Source organism: Lipotes vexillifer, unplaced genomic scaffold (assembly GCF_000442215.2).
Source record: "Lipotes vexillifer unplaced genomic scaffold, Lipotes_vexillifer_v1.1 scaffold429, whole genome shotgun sequence".
NCBI classification, from domain to species: domain Eukaryota; kingdom Metazoa; phylum Chordata; class Mammalia; order Artiodactyla; family Lipotidae; genus Lipotes; species Lipotes vexillifer.
This window is the reverse complement of record NW_006784171.1, coordinates 168,005-174,663: the sequence shown is the minus strand read 5'-3', so window position 1 is coordinate 174,663 and position 6,659 is coordinate 168,005.

The following is a 6,659-nucleotide window of genomic DNA, read 5'->3' as shown; positions in this document are numbered from 1 at the left end:
AACCACTGTGCCACCAGGGAAGCCCGAGTTTTGCTTGTTTTTCTAGAAGAAAAATAAATTCTTAGTAATGTCAGAAAGTAAACACTGCTTGGACTTAATTGATATTTATAGAACATTCCATCCAAAAGCAGCAGAATACACATTCTTCTCAAGTGCACATGGAACATTCTCCAGGATAGATCACATGCTGGGCCACAAAGCAAACCTTGGTAAATTTAAGAAAATTGAAATCATATCAAGCATCTTTTCCAACCACACCGCTATGAGATTAGAAATCAACTACAAGGAAACAACTGTAGAGAACACAAACGTGGGACTTCCCTGGTGGTGCAGTGGTTAAGAATCCGCCTGCCAATGCAGGGGACATGGGTTCGAGCCCTGGTCTGGGAAGATCCCACATGCTTGGAGCAACTAAGCCCATGTGCCACAACTACTGAGCCTGCATTCTAGAGCCCATGAGCTGCAACTACTGAACCTGTGTGCCACAGCTACTGAAGCCCGATCGCCTAGAGCCAGTGCTCTGCAACAAGAGAATCCACCACAATGAGAAGCCTGTGCACTGCAACGAAGAGTAGCCCCTGCTCACTGCAACTAGAGAAAGCCTGCATGAAGCAATGAAGACCCAACACAGCCAAAAATAAATAAATAAATATTTGAAAAAAAAATCCCACAGACATTTGGAGGTTGAACAATGTTACTAAACAACCAATGGATAACCTAAGAAAGAGGAAATTAAAAAATACTTAGAGAAATGAAAACAAAAACATGACAGTACAAAACCTTCGGGATACAGCAAAAGCAATTCTAAGAGGGAAGTTTATACCAATAGTCTTACCTCAGGAAATGAAAAATCTCAACTAAACAACATAACCTTACACCTAAAGCAACTAGAGAAAAAAGAACAAACAAAACCCAAAGTTAGTAGAAGGAAAGAAATCTTAAAGATCAGAGCAGAAATAGAGATGAACAAAACAATAGAAAAGATAAGTGAAACTAAAAGCTTGTTCTTTGAAGATAAACAAAATTGATAAACCTTTAGATTCATCAAGAAAAAAGGGAAAGGGCTCAAATCAATAAAATTAGAAGTGAAAAAGGAGAAGTTACAACTGACACCACAGAAATACAAAGGAATTGTAAGAGACTACTACAAGCAACTATATGCCAATGAAATGGACAACCTGGAAGAAATGGACAAATTCTTAGAAAGGTACAATCTTTCAAGACTAAACCATGAAGAACGGACCAATCACAGACCAATATGAACAGACCAATCACAAGTACTGAAGTTGAAACTGTGATTTTAAAACTTCGGAAAAACAAAAGTGCAGGACCAGATGAATTCTATCTATCACAGGTGAATTCTGTCAAACACTTAGAAAAGAGTTAACACTTATCCTTCTGAAACTATTCCAAAAAATTACAGAGGCAGGAAAACTCCCAAACTCATTCTGTGAGGCCACCATCACCCTGATACCAAAACCAGACAAAGATACTACAAAGAAAGAGAAAATTACAGGTCAATATCATTGATGAACATAGATACAAAAATCCTCAACAAAATACTGGCAAACCTAATCCAACAATAGGTTAAATGGTTCATACACCATGGTCAAGTGGGATTTATGCTAGGGATGCAAGGGTTTTTCAATATCCTCAAATCAGTTAGTGTGGTACACCACATCAACAAATTGCAGAATAAAAACCATGTGATCATCTCACAATAGATGCAGAAAAAGCTTTTGACAAAATTCAACACCCATTTATGATAAAAGCTCTCCAGAAAGTGGGCATAGAGGGAACCTACCTCAACATAATACAGGCCATATATGACAAACCCACAGCTAACATCATCCTTAGTGGTGATAAGCTGGCAGCATTTCCTCTAAGATCAGTGAGATCAGGCTGACAGCATTTCCTCTAAGATAAGGAACAAGACAAAGATGTTCACTCTCACCACTTTTATTCAGCATAGTTTTGGAAGTCCTAGCTATGGCAATCAGAGAAGAAAAAAACCCAAAAAACCAAAGAAATCCAAATTGGAAAAGAAGTGAAACTGTCACTGTTTGCAGAAAATCCTAAAGATGCTACCAGAAAACCACTAGAGTTCCTCAATGAATTTGGTAAGGTTGCAGGATACAAAATTAATACACAGAAATCTCTTGCATCTCTATACACTAACAATGAAAGATTGTAAAGAGAAATTAAGGAAACAATCCCATTTGCCATTGCATCAAAATAATAAAATACCTAGGAGACAAAAGGCCTGTACTCTGAAAACTGTAAGATGCTGATGAAAGAAATGGAATATGATACAAACAGATGGAAAGATATACTGTATTCTTGGATTGGAAAAATCAGTATTGTCAAAATGGCTATACTACCCAAGACAACTACAGATTCAATGCAATCCTTATCAAATTACCAATGGAATTTTTCATGGAACTAGAACAAAAATTTTAAAATTTGTATGGAAATACAAAAGACCCCTAATAGCTGAAGTAATTCTGAGAAAAAAAAATGGAGCTGGAGGAACGAGGCTCCCAGACTTCAAACTATACTACAAAGCTGCAGTAATCAAAACAGTATGGTGCTGGCACAAAAACAGAAATATAGATTAATGGAACAAGATAGAATGCCTAGAAATAAACCCATGCATCTATGGTCAATTGATCTATGACAAAGATGGAAAGAATATACAATGGAGAAAAGACAGTCTCTTCAATAACTGGTGCTGGGAAAACAGCTACATGTAAAAGAATGAAATTAGAACATTCTCTAACACTATACACAAAAATAAAATGGATTAAAGGCCTAAATGTAAGACCAGATACTATAAAACTCTTAGAGGAAAATATAGGCAGAACACTCTGACATAAATTATAGAAATATCTTTTTGTATCCACCTCCTAGAGTAGTGAAAATAAAAACAAAAATACACAAATGGGGCCTAATTAAACTTAAAAGCTTTTTCACAGCAAAGGAAATCATAAACAAAATGAAAAAACAACCCACAGAAAGGGAGAATATATTTGCAAATGAAGTGACCGACAAGCGATTAATCTCCAGAATATACAAATAGCTCATGCAGCTCAATATCAAAAAAACAAAAACAACCCAATCAAAAAATTGGCAGAAGATCTAAATAGACATTTCTCCAAAGAAGACATACAGATGGCCAAAAAACACATGAAAAGATGCCCAACTTTGCTAATTATTAGAGAAACGCAAATAAAAGCTACAATGAGGTATCACCTCACACTGGTCAGAATGGCCATCATCAAAAAGTCTACAAACAATAAATGCTGGAGAGGGTGTGGAGAAAAGGGAACCCTCCTACACTGTTGGTGGGAATGTAAATTAGTACAACCACTATGGAGGACAGTGTGGAAGTTTCCTTAAAAAGCTAAAAAAATTAATAGAACTAGCATATGATCTAGCAATCCCACTCCTGGGCATATATCTGGAGAAAACCGTAATTCAAAAAGATACATGCACCCCAATGTTCATTGCAGCACTGTTTACAATAGCCAAGACATGGAAGCAGCCTAAATGTCCATTGACAGAGGAATGGATAAAGATGTGGTAAATGTATACAGTGCAATGTTCCTCAGCCATAAAAAAAAAAGAGATAATGCCATTTGCAGCAACATGGATGGACCTAGAGATTATCATACTAAGTGAAGTAAATTGGACAGAGAAAGACAAATATCATATGATATCACTTATATGTGGACTCTAAAAAGATGATACAAATGAACTTATTTACAAAACAGAAAGACTCATTGTTTTCAAAAACAAATTTATGGTTACCAAAGGAGAAAGGTGGGGGGAGGGATAAATTAGGAATTTGGGATTAAGAGATACACACCACTTTATATAAAATAGATAATCAACAAGGACCTACTCTCTAGCACAGGGGACTATACTCAGTGTTCTGTAATGATCTATATGCGAAAAGAATCTGAAAAAGAATGGATATATGTACATATATAACTGAACCACTTTGCTATACACCTGAAACTAATACAACATTGTAAATCAACTATACCCCAATATAAAATAAAAATTAAATTAGAAAATAAAAATTAAAAGAAAGTAACTACTGCTTATGATTGTGAAAAAATTTTTAATATTATTTCCAGATTTTCTACAAATAAATATTTGTTTACTAAGTAAAATATTTTTACTGAAATGGTTCTTTGAAAAAGCATGCTGATTTATTATATATAAGCTTTAAAATATTTTTTGAGGTATACTTTTCACATAATAAAATTCTCCAATTATCAGTGTTGAATTCAATGAGTTTTGAAAGCATACATATATATCTACCACCATAATCATGATATAGAACATTTCCTTCATCCCCCAAAATTGATATGTCCTTTTGCAGTCAATCCCATCCTCCCACCCTTGGCCCTTGGCAAATGATTTGTTTTGTATCATTAGTTTTGCTTTCTTAGAATTTCATATAAATGTAATCATAGAATATGTAATCTGTTGTGTTTGGCCTTTCACTTAGAGTTTTGAGAAAAGAGTTTATTTACAGATTTTCTACAAATATTTACTAAGTAAAATGTTAGATTGAAATGATTATCTGTCAAGTTTGCCAATTTATTTACTGATTTTGCCAAATAAAATTATTTTTGAAGTTTGTTTATTCTTTGAATATGTGAATATCAGAGGTTTAACTTTGAGCCTTGCTTTAGTTGCTGCCTTTGCTCTATCCTCGCTGTAGGCTCTATCTACCTTGTCCTGTTCTAGTTATCCAAATTCTATGGCTCAAACTCACTCTTACCAGAAAACTGTAGGCCCCCAAATCTTACCTTTTCAGGCTTGGTACTCTAGAGACATATATTTAGCGAATTTGTGTTTTCAGCTTCAGTGAGACATTGGATTTTGTATTGATTGTGATTCAGAGGAGGATTATAATCACCTTCAATGGCTTACCCTTCCTTGAAGATGCTGCTCAATTTACCTCATTTGACATATCACGTACCGTTGGTTTACCACATGCTGGGAAGCACCACAGCATTGTTGGCATAGTTTTCTGGTTATCAGAGTTTTTTACTTCAATTATATCACTTTATTCTCAAAGCAGTCTTATGAAGTTGTAGTTATAATGAGAGAACATGTTCATAGAGGTGAACTGACCTGGCTAATAAGTGAACCAAGACTTGAATTCTATTCTGTTTCCTAAGACACTTTATGTTGTACCGTGTTTGCTAATGAACCTGAGATCTTAATAGGCTCATCAGCTACTAATCAGAGGATCCACTGTTTGGCCTGAAGCAAATTTAGAATGGTTCATATGTCGTCATCCAAACATACCTTTCTCAATATGTGATATCATCAGTCTTGGATTATTAACACAGTATTTTTTGTTAGAGATTTTAGTGACATTAGTTGAACTGATCCTGAGTGCAACTCAGAATCACTCAGAATCAGATAGCCTGCTAAACACTTTGACATAAGCTGTTAGCACATTTACCATGCAATTATATTTACCTCAATCAGATAGCCATTTTATAAGATAAATTTATTTATTTATTTATTTTACGGTTCGCGGGCCTCTCACTGTTGTGGCCTCTCCCGTTGTGGAGCACAGGCTCCGGACGCGCAGGCTCAGCGGCCATGGCTCACGGGCTCAGCCACTCCGCGGCATGTGGGATCTTCCCGGACCAGGGCACGAACCCATGTCCCCTGCATCGGCAGGTGGACTCTCAACCACTGCGCCACCAGGGAAGCCAAGCCATTTTAAATTTACATTTTTAAGGAAGCCCTTCTGCAAGATACAGACTTGGACTTGAAAGTGGTTGTTCAAATTGTTAGATTAAGTAACGTAAGTAAGGTGCAAATTATTTAATGCACCATGGTTATCTGCTATCAGGGTATAGACCAACCCAAAACTCCACTGAGGGTCTTAATTAAATTCATGGCTCTATTTTTTAAAACTTTATTTTTGGCTGTGTTGGGTCTTGTTTCCGCGCGCGGGTTTTCTCTCTAGTTGCCACGAGCGGGGACTGCTCTTCGTTGCGGTGTGCGGCCTTCTCATTGTGGTGGCTTCTCTTTGTTGCGGAGCACAGGCTCTAGGCACGTTGGCTTCCGTAGTTGGGGCACACGGGTTCAGTAGTTGTGGCTCACGGGCTCTAGAGTGCAGGCTCAGTAGTTGTGGCTCATGGGCTTAGTTGCTCTGTGGCATGTGGGATCTTCCTGGACCAGGGCTCAAACCTATGTCCTCTTCATTGGCAGGCAGATTCCTAGCCACTGTGCCACCAGGGAAGTCCAAATTCATGGCTCTATTGACCAGTCTGCTCCAGCTTGAAAGCAAGTCAATACCAGAATACCATGATAATTACATTAAATATTTTCCTCTAAATATTCCTAGGAGTTAACCTAGGTTTTCTAGGGCTTCTGTGAACTTGAGTGAACTTGTTGGACTTTTTCAGTATCAGTCCTAATTCTTGGGACTATATAAAAACAAATTGATCTCTAGGAGTGGAGACCATGAGAAAAATTTTTTTTCATCAACTTTTTCTGATTAGACTTTGTACTAATTATCAGATAACTGTGACATAACAATGGGATAACTTTGGATGACTAAGGCAAATGAATGGTCATTTGCAGTGTTAAAATCATTTTTGGTCAATATCTTTAAGGAA